Consider the following 26,836-nt stretch of genomic DNA (forward strand, 5'->3'; position numbering starts at 1 on the left):
CTGTGAAAATATGAAGGGCAAAAAAAAATGCAGGGGAATAGACAAAAAGAAAAAAAGCAAGAAACAGAGGCAATGGCCAAGTCAGGGGACAGTAGGAGTCTCAGCACTGTTCTGTGTGACGTGTGTGTGAGTTGTACTTCATTTGTGTTTAGCATTTCGTTGTCTAATTCTTCTCAAAAAAAATAGTTTTTAAGTTGGATGTAAGCTCAAACCCATTTACTAAGTATTGCCTTTGTCATCTATTTCATATGGTTTCAGAGTTTCAAAATCTTGAAGAAAGAAACTTTGTCTTTCTTGGCAAGAAAATGAAGCCACCATCAATTCTGGAAACAGCATCATTTCTTGAAGATCTGGAACGAGTAATGCTAATGTAATACATTACATTTAGTATTTTTAAGACTAATATCATACCTTAACTTTCAGATACTAAATACTATAGTAGCTAATTTTGATTGAGGAATGTGTAGGAGGTTGTTCATACGGTTGAGTAAATTATGCTTCAGAGAGACTGTAGAATTGTACAGTTTCATCTGATCTATCAACCACTGCTACAAATGATGGCATTTGAATGAGATGTAAGAATTTAAGTCCTCATCCCAGAAGAACTCTTATCATATTGTGTGTTAAGGAAATGTATTATGCAGTGGGTCAAAGGCTTTTAAATTGCTCATTGCTTTGTGTTGCCTTGTTGGTGTTTCAAGCACACGATTTTCAGGTAGAACTCTTTATTTCTCTTTCTGTAGGAACTTACTTGGAAAAAAGTTTTAGGCCCTAACTCCACTGAATCTTACTGTTGGCCACCAATAGCTCAAGGATGTGATGCAGTTGCCATCTCATATCAGGGAAATAATCCTTTCCTGTATATTCCACCAATTCTTACACTTTTGCAGTTGAGCAGTTGCTACAAACCTTGAGAAACAGGAGTGGAGGATGTATATATTAGAGTACTGCAGGCTTTGTGTTCTAAGGTGCAAATGTCAATGAATGATCCAAAAGGTAGTGCATGTTGAGAATGGGTGCATCTCATGTAGTCTTAGAGTATCTTCATGATGCTTCCCAGGTTATTTAGGCCATCTGCTTAGACATTGACAGAGATGGACTGCATGAGTGTGGCAGTCTGTAACTTATTTATCAAGTAATATCTAACAAGTGGTTAATGTCATATCACTTCGATACTCGATGAAGCTTGATTTTTAAGGGGCTGTTACATAGTGAAATGGAAATGTCTGGTTTGATTTTTAAAACATTGTCATTCATTTTCTAATGCATTAGATCACAGAAACATAGACTTACTGAGGCTGTAAGGGACCACTGAAAATGGCTCACACAGCTCCAAGACAGACAAGATGTTTCTGCTTCTATGAAACTTTTGGACCTTTCACCGTGTGTTGCTGCACATCCATTTGTCTCCAGCTTGGTGCACGGTTCCTCGGGCCTGTACCATCTGCATTGAAGAGGTGATATGGTGTTAAAAGCTTCTGTTTGAAGCATTGAAAGGCTTGTTTTGCGGATTTTAGTTTTGCCCTAAATTCTGAAACAGTACAATGACTAAGATTCTAAACAGTTGTCTCATGCTCTACTGTAACTCTTTTGTACATCCACACCTAGCCACTAGCACTTATCTTGTGTCCTGGGTGGAAGAAGGCACAACTTGTTTTTGAGCTACTGAAAACATACCAGAGATGCTCCAGACAGCTTCATCCAATGTTGTTAATACTTGGGCAGAACAAAGAAGCAGCTAAAAGTGTGAAAATCTGAGGAAGTAAGAATACTCCTGTCGTCTGAATGACACTTGAATGCAATGTGGGCTGTCTTAGTTGCACAAAACTGTAAGAAATGAAGTTTTACTTTTTCCTATCAAGTGATCATTTTGTTTCTTAGATGCTGTAACTCTAGTGATGCATGAAGCTTCATTAATGGTATTTAACAGTAAATAGTATTAAAGCTGTTAAAATGATCTGTGTTTTTGCAAGTCTCATAACCACTTTTTTTAGTCAAATGAGTGGGAGGGGTTTGCTGAGGTTCATGCTGAATTAAGATTCATCATAGATGTTCCTGATTTAGAGGCAGGTTTTACAATAGTGGTTTTATTTTTACATGTGTGTATTTTTACATACATGTGTAGATATGGAAGATACAATATTGGCTTTAATTTGTTGTTAAAACCAAACTTCTAAAGGCTATGCTTGAATGTATTTAAATATTTACCTTCTGTCGATCTGGTTCTACCATGGTCTTGTTGGGAAATGAAATGACATCCTGCTCTGTAAAGCTGTTAACAAAGACTTTTCAGTGTTTCAGAAACACAGTTTTGCCTACTCAGATCTTAAAGACACACAGGGGTAAAGAAATAGAAGCGAACTAAAATGACTGTTGACTAGAAGTCAGAACATGGAGTTATATGGTCCCTATTTAAAACAAACCAAAACAAAAAACCCCAACCAAAAATCAAACACACACAAATATCCAAACAAAAATACCTTACCACCAAAACCAACCAAAAACACCCTTCCCATAACTTCAAGATGATGCATCTGAAATGCAGTTGAGACCTTCTTCATAAAACTAGTGTGTCATGATGTGGAATGTAAATTAATGTTAACAGTTGTCCTTTACCGACTTGTAGGTGAGGTAATAGTGCCTGCACCATATTGCCTCCTGAGACTGTCTGAACGTCACCCGCTGTTTCGTAATCTTTGCCATCTTGTTCTTGATGAGGTTGAGGTGCTGTTCTCTGATACTCCTGAACAGGTAAATAGCTTACATGTTCAGATGGGAAAATACTGTTCAATTGTGCAAGTGTTTTGAAAGCAAGTGTCACCCACTGAAAACAAACACCTTCCTGAACCCCAGTGGTAGAGTTGAAAAGAAAATGAAGTTTGAAAACCTCACATTTGTATACTTCTGGCAGAATGAAGTATTGGAGAAGTGGAGTTGTAATCAGTCAAAGCAGACTTTGCCTTGTTTTTTTCTTTAATCAGTGAGCCCTGTCTTGCCCTGGTCTAAGCTACTGCTCCATTATGCTGTTGTCTTTTGCTGTGGATGGTTTCCAAAGCAGTTGACTTTTGTTTTTGTTCCATTTGGTAGCGGTGGTTTCAGTGTAGGGGTCTTTAATCTGCTTTAAGGTCTTGTCTGTAAGAAACTTCATTTTTCCTCTTAGCAGCACTGTTTAAACAGTAGAATGAAAGGCAGAAGTGAATGATCAAATAGTCTTGGAAGCATTTTCTTGTGTTCTTGGGTCTTAATGACAGTGCAGATAAAGAAGGAGCTGATCACAGTCTTATAAGAGGAACAGCATCAAGTTCCATGTTGACCAGGATGTATCAGTATCAGATTTTTTTTAAATCATTAACCTTCTAATATTATCTATTAAAAAATTGGTGATAAGACTAAAGGGCTGTGCTTCTAGCTGTGATAAGCTAGAGAAAGTCCTTAGTGGAAACAGGTTGCCCAATTTGCTGTGTGTGAAGCTGTTAAATGTGCCTTTGTAGCAGCAAATATCAAGTCATAAATTAGATGATATGTCTTCTTTATCCAGTGGGCTATTGCTGTTTTCTCTTCAGACTGCTCTTTCTGTTGTGCTATTGGACTTCCTGAGACGGAGTGTGGATATAACATTAAAATTGTGGGAGAGGTAATTCTCAGTTTCTCAAAAACATTTGTCTTGAATAGGAAAAACAAAGATGCTCTTTCAGCGGGGAATGGTCATTTGAAAATGTTTGAGCTATTTGATAAAGATTTGATTGTAGCTCTTCTAAAGTATTGTTACAGAAAGGGTATGTTATTGCAGCTAGGGGTAAGTTTAGTGGCAGGTTGAGAAAGATGTCTCAGAGCTGTGCCAGAGCTCTATATTACTTTAAAGTGTGGTAGAGCTTTGCCAAAAATCCTGCTGTTGTTCCACAGCTGAACTGCACGTCACTTAGGTCAGCAGTACACCAGGAATGTGTGAGCTCTGTCTTAGTGGGTTTCACTTGTTAGAAGTAATTTAATGCTGCACACACACCATTGGGGCTCTGGGGTTTGGTTTTTTTTGACAAGTCTGCTGTCTGCCTCTGACCTCTTGGATTTGCTTTTGCCTAGGCTTAGTTTGGGTTTTTTTTCAGATTTGAACTGCTCCTTTTCCTGAGACTTCCATCTTTTGTGACTGGAAAGAACAGTGGGCTGAAACAGTTTGCTTTTTACTGCTGCTACGTACTCGTTGGAACAGGATAAGAGGATAGAAACTGACTTCTGCTTTTTCTTGATAGGTGTTTACTATATGAGATTGTTACAAGAAACCCGTTATTGCTGAAGAATGGAAGTATTCACAGCAAATTATTGCTGTTGGAACTCATTGGAATAAGCGTACAGCACACTAGATAAAGGAGCTCATGAACGATCCTTGCGATGTGGTAACAGCCATTGAAGAAGCTTCCATCTACGGAAATGTGCAACAGGTAAGAGTTTGGGGATGGTGTCACTCTTTGTTCACGACACTGTTTTGCTGTTTGCACTGATTGAGGTCAGTATACATGAGCAGTGCTACAGGGCTGAATGGACTGTCCAGTTGCACGTCCCGCGAGTGCAGCGAGGGAACTCTTGGAAGACCTGTGTCAGTTAATCACTGAACCAGCTGAAGGTCTTTTTTAAGCCTGAGATGAAGGTGCACTCTCCAGTATTTTATTGTTAGTGCAAATGAGCCTGAGTTTGGTACAAAGTACTTGCAAATGCTATTGTTTGTGACCAGAATGTTCCGAATGTTTTTGTGGTTGTTGATTGAGTGGCAGAACTACAAGTGAGTTTTCCAAAGACAGAGCTAGTAAAATGCTTGTTTGACTGCTCTGTGCCACACAGTGCAGAAATTAATTTGACCTAATATTTTGAGAAAGCTACTGTATATCCTGAGGTGTCTTCTCATGGAACTTCCAGTCAGTGTGGTGTAGAGCTGAAGAATTGTATAAAATGTTACAAGTATGATCTGAATTCTTCAGTGACTCAAAACATAATCATTTAGGGATTGAGAATGTTGGGAAGTCTCTAAGACCAGACATTCTGAGCATGACATGAAACTGGAAAAACATCACTTTTTGTGAAAAGTCTAGTGATTTGGCAGCACTGCAAATGTCCATGTTTTGGGGCTTTTTTTAAGACTATCTGAGGTAGTGCACTGTGCTTATGGAGTGTGAAACTTCTTCAGTGGTACTTCAGTGAGAAACTTCAACACTGACAAATCATCAAAAATCACAGGTATAAGAAAATACCGATGTGAGATTTTGATTGTGATGGGTTTTAATTTTGCTTCTGGAAGCTGTCAGAAATTCACACCCTTTGTGAGAATTGTATATTGTACATTATAAGTTTAACAGAAGATTTAGGATTTACCAATGTTGTTTGACATATAACAATGCTTCGTGTTTCTTAAAAGAAGAAATACACAGTAAAGCATGTCTAGATTACATGAATTACCAGCCCTCTGGTTTGTATCCACCTTTAGGTTGTACAGCCTTGTATGGACAGTGAAAGAACCGCTGTGTTACTCAAAATACTGGCTTTTACCCACAGTAATCTTCAGAAGGTGCTGACATTCACTAATTCAGGAGATGAGGCAGAATTGTTCATCGGGTGAGCATCATTTGACACAGGTAAGTGGGGTTTTTAATTATTAAGATATAACAAACTAAAATATCTTGACTTCTAAGAATAAAGGAGGTTTGTGAATTTGGAATTTAACTACTTCTGCTAAAAATAGCCCAAACCCTGCCCTTCTGCCAGCTAGAAGAAAGGCTGACAGGAATGTCTGACACAGAATGCATTCATGATGACATTTTGAACTATGTTCTGTCTCATTTTGATAAATCCCAATATGGTTCCTCCCCACAGTTACAGCTGTGGATATTGGGTCCCTCCTTCGGGACACAGCCTGCTCTGGCCATAGTGATAAAGAAGGAAATCACTGCCCCTGGCTCGGGGCCATTAATGAAGTGAATCGCTGCCCCTGGACTGGGGCCAGCTTTAGCAAAATGAGTCTCTACCGCTGCTGTAGGGTCTTTAAAGAAATGCAAACAAACCTCAGCTTCCCCAGTTCTCTCCATAGAATGCAGGGAGGTCTCTGTTCCAGCACACCTCCTCCTCTCTTTCATCACTGACCTTGGAGTCTGCATGGTTGTTTCTCTCACTGTTCCTACTCCTTGCACCACCAGCAGCCAGAAGAAGAAAGGGCAGAAGAAAGAAGAATGGAGGAAGAAACCTCCTCTTCAGGCTTCTCTTAAAAAGTGATGATGGAGGCTCATTGGCTCAGCCCCAGCAGTGGGTCTGGCTCAGAGCTGGGGAGAGCTGTGAGCAGCTTCTTCCAGGAGCCATCTTTACAGCCCCTTCCCCCTCACCAGAAAAGGCTGTCATGGCAAACCATGACAAAGTGGTTTGGGAAGGACCTTTTTTCTTAATGCTTAAATCAGTGGATGGAGAGATGGAAACAGCCACTGTTAAAGTGATGTCACACTTCACATGCTTTGAGTAGTACACTTACAAGTGTGTATAAACCGTGTGCTTAGCTTTAACAGATGAATGCATGCAGTCTTTGGAAGCTACAGATGCCACTTGTGTGACACATTTCAGTTTTCCTCTCCAAGAATCTTTGCTCATGGTGTACACAGCATGCCTGACAACTTCTGTAATGCGATAAAGGTTTGACAAACCGTTACCAGGTTAATAGTGCATTTGATCACAAAGTAGTGGATACACAGAAGCTGTTAAAAATACGTGTGTGTTTTGTTTTAGGATTCTTCTGTAGACCAAGAGATCACAAAGGCAAAGTCAGTCGTTCTGTTAAGAGAAAATGACGAGTGTGGTGCACTTGGGATCCTCCGCTATTTGCAGCAGGCAGAAGCTGAAGTTCCCCCAGAACTGCCTGGTTTGACTGCCAAGGTGCTAAAAGATGAAGAATACCAGAAATTGTCAAGGCCACTGTGTACCCATCTTAAAACATTTGGGGCTTGCAGGTAAGGAATTGCCAAGCTTTCTTACCGCCCATACTGGTGTAGGAAGGTGGTATATGCCTCAATGATGGCTGCTTCTGTTTTCTTGCTCAATTTTGCTGTTGGATACTTTCATGAAACCATTTTTTGCTCATGACTCTTTTTCTTGTGGTTACTTTTGCATCAGTTTCACTCTTCTTAGATACTGCTACGAAAATCAAAATACCAACATTTTCTGGAGACCAATCTCATGTAGCCTGACAGGATATCATAATTCATTGTCATTCCTGCCCAAGTGTTCTTGAGGGAACTTCAGGCTCTTTTTTGATTAGTATTCCTGCCCATAATTGCCCAAGGCTTATGCTTTGCTCTCTCCTCTGTTGTCTTCTGTCCCTCCAGATTAGGTAAGTAGATGACTTCTCTGAGCTGTGTCTAACTGTTATTGCTTTTTCCCTTGGTTTGGTGTACCAAGAACACATCTTAAATACCTCCTTAGCATATTACCTTCATGTTAATGTAGTACATATTCCACATCTCTTGGGTATTTGGGAGATTTTTAGCTTTTTTAGTTTCTCTGTTGCTTAAGTGTGTGTCAGATTTTCACTTAATCTTTAGCTTGACCTAAAATTGTTTTGTAGGTGGTTCTGAGTTTACCTTAGGTTTTCTCCTGCATTGGAGGCTCCTGTTCTATGGGAAGAGGGCATTTGTTCTGTTTATTCCTTTCCTCTATCTATTTAGAACATAAACCAAAATAGGCAAAGATTAAAGGTCCTGTAAATGTCATTATTTTTGTAGTAGAGCAAACACAATCCTCTGGAGTGAAGAAACGTTGCAGTGGAAGATCATGCCTGTTTAACAAGAGTTAAAGGGAGGATTTTTCCTTCTCTGTCACGTTGATGCAGACTTCCTGAAAAATGAGTATATTCTGGCCTTGTCAATTGAACCAAATATTTTCTCTATTTGCACTGTCCATAGACATGGGATATAAATTCTCTCTTCTAGATGGAGCAGTTGCTTCCTACTAAGGTGTCATTGTGGTGTTGAAAACAGTTTTGATAGAATCCTGTTACATTCAGACTGCCATTTTTAGTAGTTAAATAGTCATGAAACCTTCCTGGTTACTGGTTTGACTTTGCTATAGTGGTTCTTCACATCTCAGTAACAATTTGTATGTCAAAACTCCCTTCACTTGGCTTTTCAGTCCCTACTTTACTAGATAGTCTTCCTGTACAGCAGTACTGTAGAGTCTGTCTCATCTCCACCTTGGATAATGATTGCTGAGGGCAGGTGTGTAGACACTGGTGCTTCCTTTCAAGGTTAGTACTTGGATCTGAGAACTGCTGGGTGCTTTCCTTTTTGGATGAGCTGCTTACACTTTCTTCCTGTCCTGTCTTTTGCTAGAATTCAGGTGCGCTGAAGTCATGCAATCAAAGCTCTCACATGCTGCCTGTACTGAAGGGAAGCCAGAATGGCTCCACGTACACACCATTGAACATTGTGCTGTGAAAGTTTAATCTTTTTTAGACACAAGTAGGTGAAGAAACTTTACAACTATAATAATTCTTTGTTTCCTCTCCAACTCTGAAGGGCTCAGGTGCTAGATATTTCCCCAAAAGAGAAGGAAAATATGTTCTGTAGTGTCAAAATTAACTATATAGATGAAGGCAGAACATGTCAAGTCCAAAGTTACCAGGTGCTTCACTCACCTGCCAAGTTTCAGTGTCTGCCACCTCAGGCTGGGGACTTTGTAGAGTGACACCCATTGGTAATGAACTGGAGTGGAACCCAAAGGTAATATTTATCAGATTTTCAATGGTATGTTCTTTTATTTCTCTTTGTGTGTTATTTTCTGTAAGAAAGCAGTAATGGACTGCAAACTTAGTTTTCAAATTTAACTCCTCATTAGTATTGACAAGAAATATCTACTATTGGCCAGATTCTGAGGAGTCAGCTTTCTTGGTTTGTTTTCCTGCAAAATCAAGTGAGATTTATGCGATTTTTTTTCTTCAATTCTTCTGAATTCAGTATCTTCTTCCAGAAAACGTTATTGCTGCTTTTGCATCTGTGGGGATTCAACGGGGGAAGGGTAGCCTCTGTAAATGAAACTGTGTTTGAGTACTGTCCCATTCAGGAAGCTCCTTCCTTAATGAGTAACAAAATCTGGTTTTATTTGTTTAATACTCGTGTCATGTTTAAGCTTGGAAGATTTGTTTCATTGCAGTTATTGTAAAGTTATGTTGGAATTCACCTCAAGTGCAGTGACTTTTTTTGCTTAGGTAACTAATTCTATTCATCAAACAGTTAAAGGAGAACTACACAAAGCGAAAGTAGTACTGACCTTGGGAAACACAACTGGGACTGACCCAATGGGAGGTATAGAATTTCAGCATTACAAAATATTTGTATCTAAACTCCTTTACCAAGAGCACCTGTTCTTTTCTTTGCTTCTGTGCGTTCCAAGTTCAATTTGATTCCACACGGTATTCAGGTAATACTGTTGGATAATTTACTGTGGTGGCGTCTGACCCCTGGAACAGGTTTCTCAGAGATAGTAGAGTCTCTGTCCTTGGAAATAAGCAGAAGCAACCAGCATGTGGTCCTGGGTACATGATTCTAGGTGTCCCTGCTTGAGCAGGGAGTTTGGATGAAATTATCTCCAGAGGGCCATTCCAGCCACAGCCATTCTGTGGTAAACTGAGATAACTTCTCATGGCAATAATCTCAGGCATGGGATGAAATTGTTTTAATTATTGGTTTTCTCAGAGCCAACTCTTCAGGTTTTCCTGAAAAGAAAATATTAGTCAGTGCCATGTTTGTATTGTTCTGTCAGTTCCCTGGCCTGTAATAAGGGCACTGGCAAATATTCTTCTGGGTAAGACTGACTAGAAGATAACAGCCCTCCATGCAGTGAGTGTTTCCTCTCAGCATTCTCCTATTCTCCCAAAACATTGTTGGTAGGAGATTGACTTAGAGATGAGTTTTGCTTAAAGAGTTGGTTATTTTTTAATTGTCTGGACAAGTTCATCAGAAAGGCCACCCCTCCATCTCAGGATCGTGACGTGCCTCTTGTGGCTGCTTGGTCCTGTCCAAGAGTACAGTTAGTTAGTGTTTTGGAATGTGTGATGCTGCTTTCCATCTGAGCATTCAGTCAATTTCAGATGAAAAATAAAGTGGAAACGGGGAATTACTGGAAGTAATTCTCTTTAGCAGCTTCCTTTCCTATATGGCACATCTCAGCCTTTTTCTGATTGCTATGCTATTGTTTAGAGTTTTTCTAACTGTGTCCCCCCAGCAGTTTTCTTCTTCTATTTTGGTCTAGGAAGTTATTCTGTGTGGTGTGTATTTCAGCTGTAACTTGTGTAATCAGGGCTCAGATTGTTTACTTGGTTGCTCTCTTGGTTGTGTTCCATGGAGTTAACTACGAGTTCCTTATGACACTATTATGATGAAAAAGATGGCAATATCTGGAGAAGAATTAAACATGGGAACGTGCCTGTTGGGACATTGGGAGAAAACCAATTACTTCCAGGTATCAATAAATGGGTACATGTTTACAGTTTCACTTAGAGCAGCTTAGAGTTAGAGAGAGACTACTGATGAGTTGTGGTTTCAACTTGGTGTGTTTTGTCGTCCAAGGTCCGGGTTACCAGGCTTCCAGACTTGAAGATGTCAGTTAACGAATACGACGTTCAATCTGAGGTTTTGCCTACAGGTCTGGGAACTGACAATGCAGAACATAGAACACAACTTCAGAAGCTGTGCAGCCACATGAACATATTGGACATGCAGCAAACTTGGAGCCCTTGTAAGAGTTGACAAGGTCTTTTGAGCATACACTTTATGAAAAAAGAATGCTACAATTAAGGAGATGTTTTCATGATTGATATTACTGACTGTGTGTTTCGTTTGAACACAGAAACAATAGTGTTTGTAATATGTCTGCATTCCTGTGACTGTCTGTAGTGGGTCTGCGATGGTAGTGATTTTCCACAGCAGCTCCTGCAGTGCTGTGCTTACTGTTGATATCAATATTATGACTACCGCTCGCACAGCATCAGGGCTGTCCCTCCAGCATTCCTTCCCACACCTTCACCAATAGCTGTGGGTGGGCATGATCTTGGGAGGGACTATGGCCAGGACAGCTGACCCAGGCTGACCAAGGAGATATTCCATACCCTAAGACATCAGCTCAGGAATATAAACTGGGGGAGAGGAGCAGGAAGGGGAGGCGAGATGCATTTCTGGCCTTCCCAAAGCAACCGCTACGCGTACCGCAGCCCTGCTTCTCGGGAGGTGGCCGGACATCGCTGCTGATGGGAAGTGGAGAGGAACAGCTTTATCTGCTTCTGCTTTGCTTCCCGCGCGCGGCTTTGCTGCTTCTTTATTAAACTGCTTTTATCTCAACCCACGAGACTCCCATCTTATTTTCTCCCCTTCCCTGGCTTGCTGAGGAGGTGGGGGACAGAGTGGTGTGGTGGGCACCTGGCATCCAGCCAGGCTCAAACTACCACACCTACTTACCACTGTAGTTGGGGTCTGTGTACCTGCTTTCTTGTAGTGTCCACACGCAGTGGCATAACTTCTACTGGCAGCCTGTGTGTTTTCAATGGGAACTGAGCAGCCCAAGTGCAGGGGATTGGAGATAAGTCCCACAGGAAAGCAGCTGCAAATGTGACACAGTGCAAGATGATAGACTACAATGGGACCTACTTACCACTATAGGTGGAGTCTGCCTTCCTGCTTTCTTGTAGCTCCCATACTCAGTGGTAGAGCTTAACAGACAACATGTGTTATTTCAATGGGAGCTGAGGAGTCCCAGTGAGTGGGAATGGAGATAGCTCCCTCAGGAAAGCAGCTGCAAATGTGACACAGTGCTGGCTGATACACTGCATGGGGATATCACAGCACACGTGGGCACTGCAATGGGGTTCAGTGACATTGCCGCACATGTGGCAATTGCAGAGAGACTCTGTGACATCACAGCAGACGTGGGCATGGCAAAAGTGCTCTATAACATCACATCACCTCTGGACACTCTAACAGTGCTCTGTGACATCACAGCACAGGTGCGCACTGCAACAGGAGTGTGTAATACAACAGCCCATCTGGGCTTTGCAGCGGCACTGTGTGACATGACAGCACTTGTGGGCACTGTAGCAGTGCTCTAAGACTTCACATCATATCTGGGCACTGAAACGGGTTTCTGTGGCATCACAGCAGACGTTGTCACTGCAACAGTCTCTGTGACATCACAACTAGGTACTGCAACATGGCTGTGTGACACTGCAGGAGATGTGGACATTGCAGAGGTTGTGCTGTGTGTATTGCATCACAGCACATCTGGGCACCACTACACTGCTCTGTGACATCATTGCTTATCTAGGCACTGGAATGGGGCTCTGTGACATCACATCACATCCGGACACTGCGGCAGTATTCTGTGACGTCACATCACCTTTGGGCACAGCAACAGTGCTGTGTGACATCACAGGACGTCTGGGCACTGTAGCAGTGCTCTAAGGCTTCACATCATATCTGGGCACTGAAACGGGACTCTCTGACATCACAGCACATCTGGGCACTGCAACAGTGCTCTATAACATCTTACCTCAACTGCACACTGCTACAGTGCTCTGTGACATTACAAGACATCTGAGCACTCAATCACTGCTGTGATATATAACAGCATCACTAGGCCCTGGCACGGTGCTCTGTGACATCACAGCACATCTGGGAAAGGCAGCAGTGCTCTGTGACATCACAGAACATGTGCACAGTGCAACAGGACTGTGTAACACAACAGCACATCTGGGCTTTGCAGCAGGGCTGTGTGACCTTACAGCACATCTGGGCACTCCAATAGTGCTCTGTGACATCACAGGACGTCTGGGCACTGGACACACACTGCTCTGAGACTTCACATAGTATCTGGGCACTGAAACGAGACTCTGTCATCACAGCAGACGTGGGCACTGCAACAGTGCTCTGAAACATCCTATCACAAGAGGACATTGCTAGGGTGCCTGTGAGATCACAGCACAAGTGGGAACTGCAGTGGTACTCTGTGACATCACAGCACATCTGGGCAGTGCTACACTGCTCCGTGACATCATAGCACATCTGGGCCCTGCAACAGGGCCGTGTGACATCACAGCACATCTGGGCATGACAAGGGGGTGTGTGAAATCAGAGAACATCTAGGCACTACAACAGGACTGTGTGGCATAGCAGTACATGTGGGCATTGCAGAGGTTGTGCGGTGTGCGTCGCATCACAGCACATCTGGGCAGTGCTACACTGCTCTGTGACATCATAGCATATCTAGGCACTGGAACGGGGCTGTAGGACATCACAGAAAATCTGGGCACTGCAACAAGAGTGTTTGACATCACATCACATCCAGACACTGTCGTGGGGTTCTGCGACGTCCTAGTACTAGGCAGTGCAACAGTGCTCTGTGACATCACAGCACATCTGGGAAAGGCAACAGTACTCTGTGACATCATGAGATGTGTGCACTGCAATAGGACTATGTAACGCGACAGCACATCTGGGCTTTGCAGCAGGGCTGTGTGATATGACAGCACATCTGGGCACTGCAATAGTGCTCTGTGACATCACAGCACATCTGGACACTGGACACACAGTGCTCTGAGATTTCACACAATATCTGGGCACTGAAATGAGACTCTGTGACATCACAGCAGACGTGGGCATGGCAACAGTTCTCTATAACATCACATCACCTCTGGATGCCTCAACAGTGCTCTGTGACATCACAGCACATCTGGGTACTGCATCTAGACTGTGTGACATCATAGAATCCTAGAGTGGTAGGGGTTGGAAGGGACCATTAGAGATCATCTAGAGCAACCCCCTCCCCCAGAATTCAGTTCACCTAGATCAGGTCGCACAAGAAAGTGTCCAGGCTTGTGCTGAAATCCTCCAAGGAAGGAGACTCCACAAGCCCTCTGGGCAGCCTGTTCTGCAGGGTTTCTTTTTCTTTGTGCAGGGGTTCTTCTTTGTTGCGTGAAACGGGAGTGACCAGACGCCAATCTGATGTGCATCAGCTCCAATTTATTGTCACATCATCATCACTTCTATACCTTTTCAAATGCTTTGTACGTGCCACAATTCATGGCGAATAGTTAATACTAAGCATCACGCACTATGCATAAGGCCTCAAAGTTTCATTTTGGTAACAACTTAAACACCAACCTCACTGTGTTTAAACACCATCCTTATTGTGCATAAAACATCAGCCTTATTGTGTCTAAAATATCACCTCATCTGTTGGGCCTTCAGTTAGTTTTCTCTCACACTATGGTTATGCTTACCTTACGTTTAGTTACCTTTATATTATTGTTAGTTACATAGGTTACCATTTATTAGTCAAGTACAGTCAATCATACAATGCTAAATTGAATGCTATATTCAGTCCTCTAACAACGCTTGGTTTAATGTCCTGTCCTATCTTCTTGCTTTGACCTTGTTTCTGTTACAATCTGCTGTTTCGGTTTTCCCCTTGCTCAAGCTTGCTATGGATGTGGACGAGGAGGTGCAAGCCGGTCCATCACAACTTTATCCGTCCATAATTAACCTCAACTCCCATTGAAAAAATACAAACTGTCGGTAGAAGTTATACCACTGCGTATGAGAGCTACTAGAAAGCAGGAAGGAAGACCCCAGCTACAGTTGTACGTAGGTCCCATTGTAGACTATCAGCCAGCACTGTGTCCCATTTGCAGCTGCTTTCCTGTGGGAGCTATCTTCAGTCCCACTCCTTTGGACTGCTCAGCTCCCATTGAAAAAATACATGTTGTCGGTTAAGTTATACCACTGAGTATGGGAGCTACAAGAAAGCAGGAAGGCAGATGCCAGCTACAGTAGTAAGTAGGTCCCCATGCAGTCTATCAGCCAGCACGGTGTCACATTTGCAGCTGCTTTGCTGTGGGAGCTATCTTCAATACCACACTCTTTCACTCCTCATCTCCCATTGAAAAAATACATGTGTCTGTTAAGTTACAGCACTGAGTATGGGAGCTACAAGAAAGCAGGAAGGCAGATCCCACCTATGTGGGGAGTTTTGTGGAGGCTTGGCTAGAGAAAAGAGGACATGATAGAATACAGCTGGTTAGGCAGTAAGCATTAAGCGATAAGATATTGGACTCCTGCTCAAGGCCGTGAGAGCAAGAGAGCTGTATGATAACAGGATGAGAAAGCAGGAGCTTAGTTTCGGTTAAGCAGCCACACGTATCTGGAGTATGTTGAAACAAGGGTGAGGTTTGCACCTAACTGGGAACCAATGATGAGCTTAGCTTTTGCAATATGTATGAGCCTGATTATTGTATCTATAAAAGAGTTGTATCTTTGCAAATAAAGTTGAGACTTGTTGCACTGCAGGGTGGGCTTGTCTCCCGTCGTCTTCAGCAAATGGTGACCCCGACGTGATACGCGAAGGACGTGATATACCGACTGGGCGCCACGGCGGAGCGACGAAGGGGTTCGGGTCCTATGCAGCAAGGACGGCAATAAGCGTGAAAATTGGGAACACGCCGTGCCCTGGGTGACCGTATAGCCGAGCCCGGCCGATACGTGCCGCTGGACCTTGAAGGGCGAAGGGGCTTCGGAGCAGAGCCCCCGCGGGAGAGCTGCTTCCCATTCGAGCCCAACCCGCCGCGTTACCCCTGGGACGACTCGCAGGGGAATGCCGAGCGGGCGGAGTCGGGCCGGGGTGCAGCGCAGGATGATCAGAGGAGAGTGGGGGAGGGCGACCCCGTGTTACACTCGACACCATCGGGCATGTGAGGGGAGATAAAGAAAACACGGGAGAGAGTAACAGCGGCTGCGCCGCCGCCGCCGCCACGGAGTGAGCCAGACCCCCCCCGCCCCTTCCATCCGCAGCCGCCGCCGCGCAGCCGCTTCCCGCGCCCGGTCGGTGTCTCCGGAGCCCCCCCACACACACCGCGCCGACACCGCCGGCCCCGGCCCTCACGGACCGCTGGGCTCGTCCTTTCCATCCTCAGTCCCTTGCCTCAACGAGTGTAAAAACTGTTGGTCGTGATGTTGAAAGCTGCAGGCTTTCGCTCCAAGCCCGGACGGCGAACACCCCAAGGAAGACGAGAGACCGGCTTGTTGCAAAAGCAAGAGGTGAGCTTTATTGCGGAGCTCCGGGCCGTCTCGTATCTCACGCAGGAGATAGAGGAGGCGGCCCCGAGGCTTTGCAGGTAGGGGTTTATATATGCTGGGGATGAGGGACGGAAAATTCCAACACACGCACACAACTTCCCCTTAACCCAGGTGCCCTGCTGGCAAGGTGGGGACAATGGATCCAATTTTCTGAGACATGTTTCTCAGCCCCTGCGGTTTCTGATGCAATGGCCAGGGTTGGTTTCATCATCCTTTCTCGTGGCCTAGTCGGCCTTGCTGTGACTGAGCCTCACCGGCTCCATTTTATTTCATTTTATTCTTTCAGAACAAGTTGTTTTCTGTTGGGATTTAGAGGGGAAAAGTGCGGGTTTGTGGGAGTTGTGAGGGATGACATGAGGTGTGGGGGCAAATCTGAGAGGAAAAGTGAGGTTTGGGTGGCATTTCTGAGGGAAAAGGTGAGATTTGGGTGGAGTTTTGAGGGAAAAGATGAGAATTTTGGGTATTTCTGTGGGAAAAGGTGGGATTTTGGTGGAGTTTTGAGGGAAAAAGTGAGGTTTTGGTAAATTTTTAAAGGGAAAAAGTGGGGTTTGGGTGGATTTTTGAAAAAACCAAATGTTTTGGTGGGGTTTTGAGGGGAAAAGTGGGGTTTTGTGGAAATTCTGAGGGTAAAAGTGGAGTTTGGGTGGTGTTTTGAGAGGGAAAATGGCGTTTTGGTGGAGTTTTGAGGGGAAAAAGTGGGGTTTGGTAGAGTTTTGAGGGGAAAGGTGCAGTTTTGGGGAACTTCTGGGGGAAGAAGCGGGGTTTTGGTGCAGTTTTGAGGGAAACAGTGGTGTTTTGTTGGAGTTCTGAGTGAAAAAGTGAGGTTTTGGAGGTATTTTCTGAAGAAAAGTGGGTTTTGGGTGCTATTCTGAGGGAAAAAGTGTGATTTTTGGGAACTGCTGGGTAAAAAAGTGCCATCTTGAGGGAAAAAGTGGAGTTTTGGAAGCGTTTTGAGGGGAAAAAGTGGGGTTTGGGGGAGTTCTGAGGGATAAAATGAGGTTTTGGTGCAATTCTGAGAGAGGAAACAAAAAGGATTTTGGAGGAATTTTGATGCAAATTGCCTTTGCATCAGGCCACTGCAGAGAGCCTCAGGTTCCATCAGAAATCATCTGCTGGTTGTTTCAAGTGCAGAGCACAGAGTCTGGCTAAATGTCCAGCAAGAACTGTAAAGGGAGAATCCCAGGCAACAAATGTGCAAAGGAGGGTGGAAAAGGGAGGGAGAATTCTCAAGTCCAGGTGGCCAAAATGTCAAACCAAAGCCAAAGTAAAGTCCCCAGGAGATCAACAGAAACTTGTCACCACTACAGTGAGAGGGAGACTTTTAAAACACCCATTGTTTGCTCTTCCAGATGCTGGGTTAGTGAGGAAACACTGGGCTGGAGAAGAGCAGGAAAGAACAGGCAGCTGCGTCCTTGAAACACCATCACTCAGTTGCTACTACCCAGACGACAGCCAAAGTATGTGCTGTAGAAGATACCACATCTGATGTTTTCCTTTATGTGACAATAAAAGGTGAAAAGGTAAGATATTTTGATCTCTACAAAGCTCTTTGTGCACTGTGCTGTAGAAGTTATAACTTTGTGACAAATTTAAGACCGAAAAGTGTTATTTGCAAGTGAATTTTGTAATTTGCCATATACAGTAGAAGTGCAATCATTAACTTATTAGAAGATTTATTTTCTAAATCTGTTGTTTGTGAACTTTGGAATGAATTCTGTGAGGTGGAAACTTGTGAAGCGCTTTGGAAGGTATTGACAAGCAAATGAAGTCCCCCAAGTACTTCAGATGAACAACTATGTGAATTTACTGTACTCTTGTCCTTCTTTGTGATACACTTAAAGATATTTGAAGAAGGCAGTTGCATGGTGTTATGAAAATAAATACAAGTTCATATGTGCATAAGGCTGAATTCCCAAACAGTTGGGAGAAAGGAAGAAAGCTCGTTGCACTTACCAAAGTGCGTAACTCCTGCTAAATCTCTGCTGCAGCTACTGTCAGACTTAAGCAGCTGCGTAGTAGACAAAAATAAATGTGTTTGAAAACTGCTGCCATTTGGAGTATTTTACCAAGACTTTTAACATTAGAGCTGTGGTCTTCACTGTAGACAATAACTTGGATTACATCTTAATTTGAATACCTTCTCTGTTCAGAATCACAGTTGGCAAGTGTCACTTCTCTCTGAGCCAGTGAGAACTTTGAAGTTGAATATTGTTTTTTCCTGCCAGGTTTGGATGCACTCTGAATCAAAGGGACATAAAACTAAGATAGTTTTTCTAAAAATGTTTAAAGCTCATAGAAAACTGAGCACAGAATTTTAGGCAAAAGCATGAAACTGGTAAGTAACACCTGTTTGGAGAACATAGAGGAAGATATGACCAACTTTCCTGCCCTGGAATGAGTACTCTTCAGAAAGCATTTGTACATACTGCATATGTCTTCCTATTGTCTCCAGCTTCAAATAAATTCTAAAGCAGTATGTGATGGTGACTTGCTTGTTGATTCTGGTCAGTCAAAGACTTGCGTTTTTTAGGTATGCGTTAATGATGATCTCGTCTTAAGCAGCTTTGCTCATTTTGAGCAAGCTGAAGAGAATGCAGTGAGTTCAGCAGACTCAAACATCATTAAATCTTGACTCTCTTCCAATGAAAGTTGTTAATCCTGCACTTGATTTGAGGACAGTGCTGCTCCAGCAGAAGGTATCAACAGATCCTGAAACAAGTGGGAACCGTGTGTGTTGGCAGCAATCATTCATGCAGTGCATCATTTGTCTTTACCTGGATATATTGAACTACTGTATCAGTTGGAATCCAACAAGTGGAACAAAAGGTATCCTAACAAACACTGCCTATGTATCAGACTTTACAAAGAGCAATCAAATCAGCAGATGCAGGAATATTCTAAAGCGTTTTGTACTTGATAAGACAAAGGTGAGTTGCAGGGTCATTTGTTGATATGCTGAAAAGCATTAGATACTGTTGAAATAACTTGTAGCATTGATCAGTGATACCTTACTGTTTGATTTGAGTTTAGAGGGATTTCTCTACACAGAGGTAACTTGAATGTTTTCTGTGAGTTGTCTTGTTTAAAACAGACTTGAATCACTATAAATATCCTCTGTCCTTGTTCACTCGGTTCATTTGCATATCTTTATGTAAATACAACTGTCTTTTGGTTGTTCTTTTTGCCATTAGAAAATGAGACAAGCAGAGAAAGAAGTCAGTTGCAACCAACTGTAAAAACACTGGCCTTTCATAGATTCAGATAATCACAAACGTGTTTCTGCATCTTTTAAAATTGTCATTCTAGATCTTGCTGTATCTGGTTCTGTTCTTGAAAAGACATGACAAAGCTCAAACACAGGTGACAGTGAAACTACCACATCTGTAAGTGTTAGATTTTCTATTCAAATGTCAGAATGAATTAAGTGAAGCATCTGTAAGGCAGATTAGGAATACTGTAGTCAGCTATCACGTCCTTTTCTGTAACAAATCTGGGACTAACTCTTGATCTAGTTAAAAGAGAGCGTTGTCCTTCAAGTTTGTGGTTCTGGTGGTTTTGGTTTTTTAGATTGCAACGATGGACTTTGAACAGGTTGTGTCTCCTTTTGTGCTCACTTGCTCTAGTGCTGTGAAGATGTGTAGTGGTTTTGTGTGGCCAGCTTTTGGTAGTTGTTGAGGGAATACAGGGGCGGATTCTTCAAAGAAAGAGCTGCCAGAAGCTATAGCTTGAGCAGTGAACATGAACTGATTCTCCTGTGTGGTTGATGTTCTTGTTGCATGCTTGATTCTTAATGAACAAAATTCGGTTAGGTAAGAAAACCACCTTGAGCTCAGTAATCTTGTTTTTCTAAAATGTTGCTCTTAAACAGTATTTTACTGCCAGAAAAGGGTTTGTCTTTTCTTGATAGATTGTTCAAACAATCCCAGGATTGCCTTTCAAGGAAAATCCAGCAGTTCACACAGACAGGTATGGTACAGTATGTTACATATTTGAACCAATTGTTTAGCCAGATAATTAGGAGCTGTAGTATGTTTCCAGTTACTCTTCTTAGACAGCTAAAAGGGCAGAGGGTAAGACAAGATGTGTGCACATGGTATTGGGGAAGGAGGCCATTAGAAGCTGCTGATACTTATCCAGACCACAGTAAAAATAGCAATTCTTTCTAAACAGTAGCTTGAAAACAAGGCTGTGATGAGGCAGTACGTTTCTGCACACTCAGCATATTCAGTTGCCTTCTTTTATTCTTAGTGTGATTGATAAAGTTTTCCAGCTGAATGAAATCTGACTGAGTTGACTTGTGCAAGGCTTTTATTATGCTGCAAATCACTTGCTGCATATGTAAACAAGCTGAGGGGTGTTTTTAATTCAAGTTTTAACTGTTGCAAAGATACATTGTTTCATGTTTTTGCAACTTTAAGACACCTTTTTCCTGCAGTCCCATCTGATTTTCTTCTGAAGTTGAGGAACCCACCAATTGTCTTGGTTAAAAAAACCTTTGGGTTATTTTCAGATACCTAAAACCTAATAGTAAATTTTACATCCAAAATGGTACTTCTTGATTTCTTCTTTCATATTTGAGGGTTTTTGTTGGCACAGGTAATACATCAGAGATATTTTGTAGGTGAACTGTTTCATGCCATTTTAGAAATATTGGTGATATTTACGATTACACTTTCCTTTTGCATTTCCATTGAATTTAATATTTGTATATTTCTCAGGCTTCAGCAGGGCTTAAATTCTGATCCTTTGAACACACATAGAACTGAAAATGAGCAACAGGTAATTCCAGGATATAACTTCCATTTAAACCTCTGCAAACGTGTGTCATATATGTGGAGGTGTGGGTAGTGTTGAGGCTACAAGAGTGGTCATTGTGGAGGGACTCTGTGGAGGGACACCAGGGACTGAATCCAGCCACATCAGCAACAAGACCAGACCAAAGGTCAGCAAGCCAGCAAAGTTGATGGTGCCTCTGTGAAAATATGAAGGGCAAAAAAAAATGCAGGGGAAGAGACAAAAAGAAAAAAAGCAAGAAACAGAGGCAATGGCCAAGTCAGGGGACAGTAGGAGTCTCAGCACTGTTCTGTGTGACGTGTGTGTGAGTTGTACTTCATTTGTGTTTACATTTCTTTGGCTAATTCTTCTCAAAAAAAATAGTTTTTAAGTTGGATGTAAGCTCAAACCCATTTACTAAGTATTGCCTTTGTCATCTATTTCATATGGTTCATAGCTTTCATAAGTATCATACCTTAACTTTCAGATACTAAATATGACAGTAGCTAATTTTGATTGAGGAATGTGTAGGAGGTTGTTCATACGGTTGAGTAATTTATGCTTCAGAGAGACTGTAGAATTGTACAGTTTCATCTGATCTATCAACCACTGCTACAAATGATGGCATTTGAATGAGATGTAAGAATTTAAGTCCTCATCCCAGAAGAACTCTTATCATATTGTGTGTTAAGGAAATGTATTATGCAGTGGGTCAAAGGCTTTTAAATTGCTCATTGCTTTGTGTTGCCTTGTTGGTGTTTCAAGCACACGATTTTCAGGTAGAACTCTTTATTTCTCTTTCTGTAGGAACTTGCTTGGAAAAAAGTTTTAGGCCCTAACTCCACTGAATCTTACTGTTGGCCACCAATAGCTCAAGGATGTGATGCAGTTGCCATCTCATATCAGGGAAATAATCCTTTCTTGTATATTCCACCAATTCTTACACTTTTGCAGTCGAGCAGTTGCTACAAACCTTGAGAAACAGGAGTGGAGGATGTATATATTAGAGTACTGCAGGCTTTGTGTTCTAAGGTGCAAATGTCAATGAATGATCCAAAAGGTAGTGCATGTTGAGAATGGGTGCATCTGATGGAATCTTAGAGTATCTTCATGATGCTTCCCAGGTTATTTAGGCCATCTGCTTAGACATTGACAGAGATGGACTGCATGAGTGTGGCAGTCTGTAACTTATTTATCAAGTAATATCTAACAAGTGGTTAATGTCATATCACTTGGATACTCGATGAAGCTTGATTTTTAAGGGGCTGTTACATAGTGAAATGGAAATGTCTGGTTTGATTTTTAAAACATTGTCATTCATTTTCTAATGCATTAGATCACAGAAACATAGACTTACTGAGGCTGTAAGGGGCCACTGAAAATGGCTCACACAGCTCCAAGTAAGACAAGATGTTTCTGCTTCTATGAAACTTTTGGACCTTTCACCGTGTGTTGCTGCACATCCATTTGTCTCCAGCTTGGTGCACGGTTCCTCGGGCCTGTACCATCTGCATTTAAGAGGTGATATGGTGTTAAAAGCTTCTGTTTGAAGCATTGAAAGGCCTGTTTTGCGGATTTTAGTTTTGCCCTAAATTCTGAAATAGTACAATGACTAAGATTCTAAACAGTTGTCTCATGCTCTACTGTAACTCTTTTGTACATCCACACCTAGCCACTAGCACTTATCTTGTGTCCTGGGTGGAAGAAGGCACAACTTGGTTTTGAGCTACTGAAAACATACCAGAGATGCTCCAGACAGCTTCATCCAATGTTGTTAATGCTTGGGCAGAACAAAGAAGCAGCTAAAAGTGTGAAAATCCGAGGAAGTAAGAATACTTCTGTCGTCTGAATGACACTTGAATGCAATGTAGGCTGTCTTAATTGCATAAAACTGTAAGAAATGAAGATACAATATTGGCATTATTTTGTTGTTAAAACCAAACTACTAAAGGCTATGCTTGAATGTGTTCAGATATTTACCTTCTGTCGATCTGGTTCTACCATGGTCTTGTTGGGAAATGAAATGACATCCTGCTCTGTAAAGCTGTTAACAAAGACTTTTCAGTGTTTCAAAAACACAGTTTTGCGTACTCAGATCTTAAAGACACACAGGGGTAAAGAAATAGAAGCGAACTAAAATGACTGTTGACTAGAAGTCAGAACATGGAGTTATATGGTCCCTATTTAAAAAAAAACAAAACAAAAACCCCAACCAAAAATCCAAACACACACAAATATCCAAACAAAAATACCTTACCACCAAAACCAACCAAAAAAACCTTCCCATAACTTCAAGATGATGCATCTGAAATGCAGTTGAGACCTTCTTCATAAAACTAGTGTGTCATGTGGAATGTAAATTAATGTTAACAGTTGTCCTTTACCGACTTGTAGGTGAGGTGATAGTGCCTGCACCATATTGCCTCCTGAGACTGTCTGAACGTCACCCGCTGTTTCGTAATCTTTGCCATCTTGTTCTTGATGAGGTTGAGGTGCTGTTCTCTGATGCTCCTGAACAGGTAAATAGCTTAAATGTTCAGATGGTAAAATACTGTTCAATTGTGCAAGTGTCTTGAAAGCAAGTGTCACCCACTGAAAACAAACACCTTCCTGAACCCCAGTGGTAGAGTTGAAAAGAAAATGAAGTTTGAAAACCCCACATTTGTATACTTCTGGCAGAATGAAGTATTGGAGAAGTGGAGTTGTACTCAGTCAAAGCAGACTTTGCCTTGTTTTTTTCTTTAATCAGTGAGGCCTGTCTTGCCCTGGTCTAAGCTACTGCTCCATTATGCTGTTGTCTTTTGCTGTGGATGGTTTCCAAAGCAGATGACTTTTGTTTTTGTTTCATTTGGTAGCGGTGGTTTCAGTGTAGGGGTCTTTAATGTGCTTTAAGGTCTTGTCTGTAAGAAACTTCATTTTTCCTCTTAGCAGCACTGTTTAAACAGTAGAATGAAAGGCAGAAGTGAATGATCAAATAGTCTTGGAAGCATTTTCTTGGATTCTTGGGTCCTAATGACAGTGCAGATAGAAGAAGGAGCTGATCACAGTCTTCTAAGAGGAACAGCATCAAGTTCCATGTTGACAAGGATGTATCAGTATCAGATTTTTTTTAAATCATTAACCTTCTAATATTATCTGTTAAAAAATTGGTGATAAGACTAAAGGGCTGTGCTTCTAGCTGTGATAAGCTAGAGAAATTCCTTAGTGGAAATAGGTTTCCCAATTTGCTGTATGTGAAGCTGTTAAATGTGCCTTTGTAGCAGCAAATATCAAGTTATAAATTAGATGGTATGTCTTCTTTATCCAGTGGACTATTGCTGTTTTCTCTTCAGACTGTTCTTTCTGTTCTGGTATTGGACTTCCTGAGATGGAGTGTGGATATAACATTACAATTGTGGGAGAGGTAGTTCTCAGTTTCTCAAAAACATCTGTCTCGAATAGGAAAACAAAGATGCTCTTTCAGCGGGAAATGGTCATTTGAAAATGTTTGAGCTATTTGATAAAAATCTGATTGTAGCTCTTCTAAAGTATTGTTACAGAAAGGGTATGTTATTGCAGCTTGTCCTGGTTTAGGCCCATCAGGGAACAAAGACCACGATTAGGGGGAGCGGGTTGCAGTGAAGACCGGAGAAAGAGTTTGCGGACTCTCCCCCCCCCCCCCCCCCCCCCCCCCCCCGGCTCCTGGGTTCACACCCACCTCCGGCCCGGCTGGGCCAATCTGGCGCCTCTGCGATCATTATTTAGGGGACGGGAATGTGAAATGCGAGGCAGGAGGTGTAAGAGTGACACGAGATGGAGGTGACCACGCGGACCCTTCAGCCAGAGAAGGAGGAAGGAAGGAGAAGCAACAGACCGGAGACTCCTCTGCAAGCCGTGGCGAGAATGCAGCTGTGCCCCTGCAGCCTGTGGAGATCCATGGCAGGAGCGAGAGTTCCCAGCAGCTCCGTGTGAGTGAGCCCGGACGGGAGAGGGACTGTGTGGGGAGGGGCCATGGCCCAGGCCGTGCTGGAGAGCCTGCACGCCGCAGAGCAGCCCCACACGAGAGGCAGAGACGAGCTGCAGCCTTTGGAGTCAGTGGGCATCGGAGCAGCCCGTGCAGGGCTGCCATGCGTGTGAGTTACCCCACGGACTCGCAGGGAGGACTGATGTGGAGTTCACCGGTCCTGACGAGGGGCAAACGGCAGAAGCTATGGAGAACAGACTAACTGAGATCTCCACTGCCTGCCCCCCCGAACCGTTCAGGGGGGGACAAGGTAAAAACCCCGGGATCAGGGCTCTGAGCCCGGGAAGAGGGGAGGGGTGGCAAGAAGGTGTTCTTCAAAAGGCTGGTTGGACTCTTCATTGATGTATTGCTCCGTGTTGTTTCATTTTGGTCATGTTTTGGGTTTTTGGGGGTATGTTTTAGTTGATGTTGCATTACACTGTTTCTCTGTTTTCTTCCCCAAACCGAGTGGCCTGGTCTGCTTTGTCCTGAACCTTAAGCGGCAATTAAGCTCTCCCTACCCTTGAGCAATTCTCAGCCACTTCAGTACTAATCAGGCTAATCCTGGTCTTTGTTCCCTGATGGGCCTAAACCAGGACAATTTCTGAGAAGAAAAGTGAGGTTTTGTTGGAGTTTTAGGAGAAAAAGTGGGTTTTGGTGCAGTTTTGCAGGGAAAAGTGTAGTTTGGAAGAGTTTTGAGAGGAAAAGTGGGGATGGAGTACATTTCTGAGGGCCAAAAGCTGTGTAGTTGTGGGATAAAATGAGGTTTTGGTGCAATTCTGAGGAGAAAAGGTGGGATTTGGGTGGAGTTTTGAGGGAAAAAGTGGGGCTTTGGTAAATTTTTAAAGGGAAAAAGTGGGATTTGTGTGGATTTTTGAAAAAACAAGTGTATTGATGGGGTTTTGAGGGGAAAAGTGGGGTTTTGGTGGAGTTTTGAGGGGGAAAAAGTGGGGTTTGGTACAGTCTTGAGGGGAAAGGTGCAGTTTTGGGGAACTTCTGGGGGAAGAAGCGGGGTTTTGGTGCAGTTTTGAGGGAAACAGTGGTGTTTTGGTGGAGTTCTGAGTGAAGAAGTGAGGTTTTGGAGGTGTTTTCCGAGGAAAAGTTGGTTTTGAGTGCTATTCTGAGGGAAAATTGGGATTTTTGGGAACTGCTGGGTAAAAAAGTGCCATCTTGAGGGGAAAAAGTGGAGTTTTGGAAGCGTTTTGAGGGGAAAAAGTGGGGTTTGGGGGAGTTGTGAGGGATAAAATGAGGTTTTGGTGCAATTCTGAGAGAAAAACAAGGATTTTGGAGGAGTTTTAATGCAAATTGCCTTTGCATCAGGCCAGTGCAGAGAGCCTCAGGTTCCATCAGAAATCATCTGCTGGTTGTTTCAAGTGCAGAGCACAGAGTCTGGATAAATGTCCAGCAAGAACTGTAAAGGGAGAATCCCAGGCAACAAATATGAAAAGGGGGGTGGAAAAGGGAGGGAGAATTCTCCAGTCCAGGTGGCCAAAATGTCAAACCAAAGCCAAAGTCCCCAGGAGATCAACAGAAACTTGTCACCACTGCAGTGAGAGGGAGACTTTTAAAACACCCATTGTTTGCTCTTCCAGATGCTGGGTTAGTGAGGAAACACTGGGCTGGAGAAGAGCAGGAAAGAACAGGCAGCTGTGTCATTGAAACACCATCACTCAGTTGCTACTACCCAGACGACAGCCAAAGTATGTGCTGTAGAAGATACCACATCTGATGTTTTCCTTTATGTGACAATAAAAGGTGAAAAGGTAAGATATTTTTATCTCTACAAAGCTCTTTGTGCACTGTGCTGTAGAAGTTATAACTTTGTGACAAATTTAAGACCGAAAAGTGTTATTTGCAAGTGAATTTTGTAATTTGCCATATACAGTAGAAGTGCAATCATTAACTTATTAGAAGATTTATTTTCTAAATCTGTTGTTTG

This window comes from Colius striatus, unplaced genomic scaffold, assembly GCF_028858725.1.
Source record: "Colius striatus isolate bColStr4 unplaced genomic scaffold, bColStr4.1.hap1 scaffold_37, whole genome shotgun sequence".
In the NCBI taxonomy this organism is placed as follows: Eukaryota; Metazoa; Chordata; class Aves; order Coliiformes; family Coliidae; genus Colius; species Colius striatus.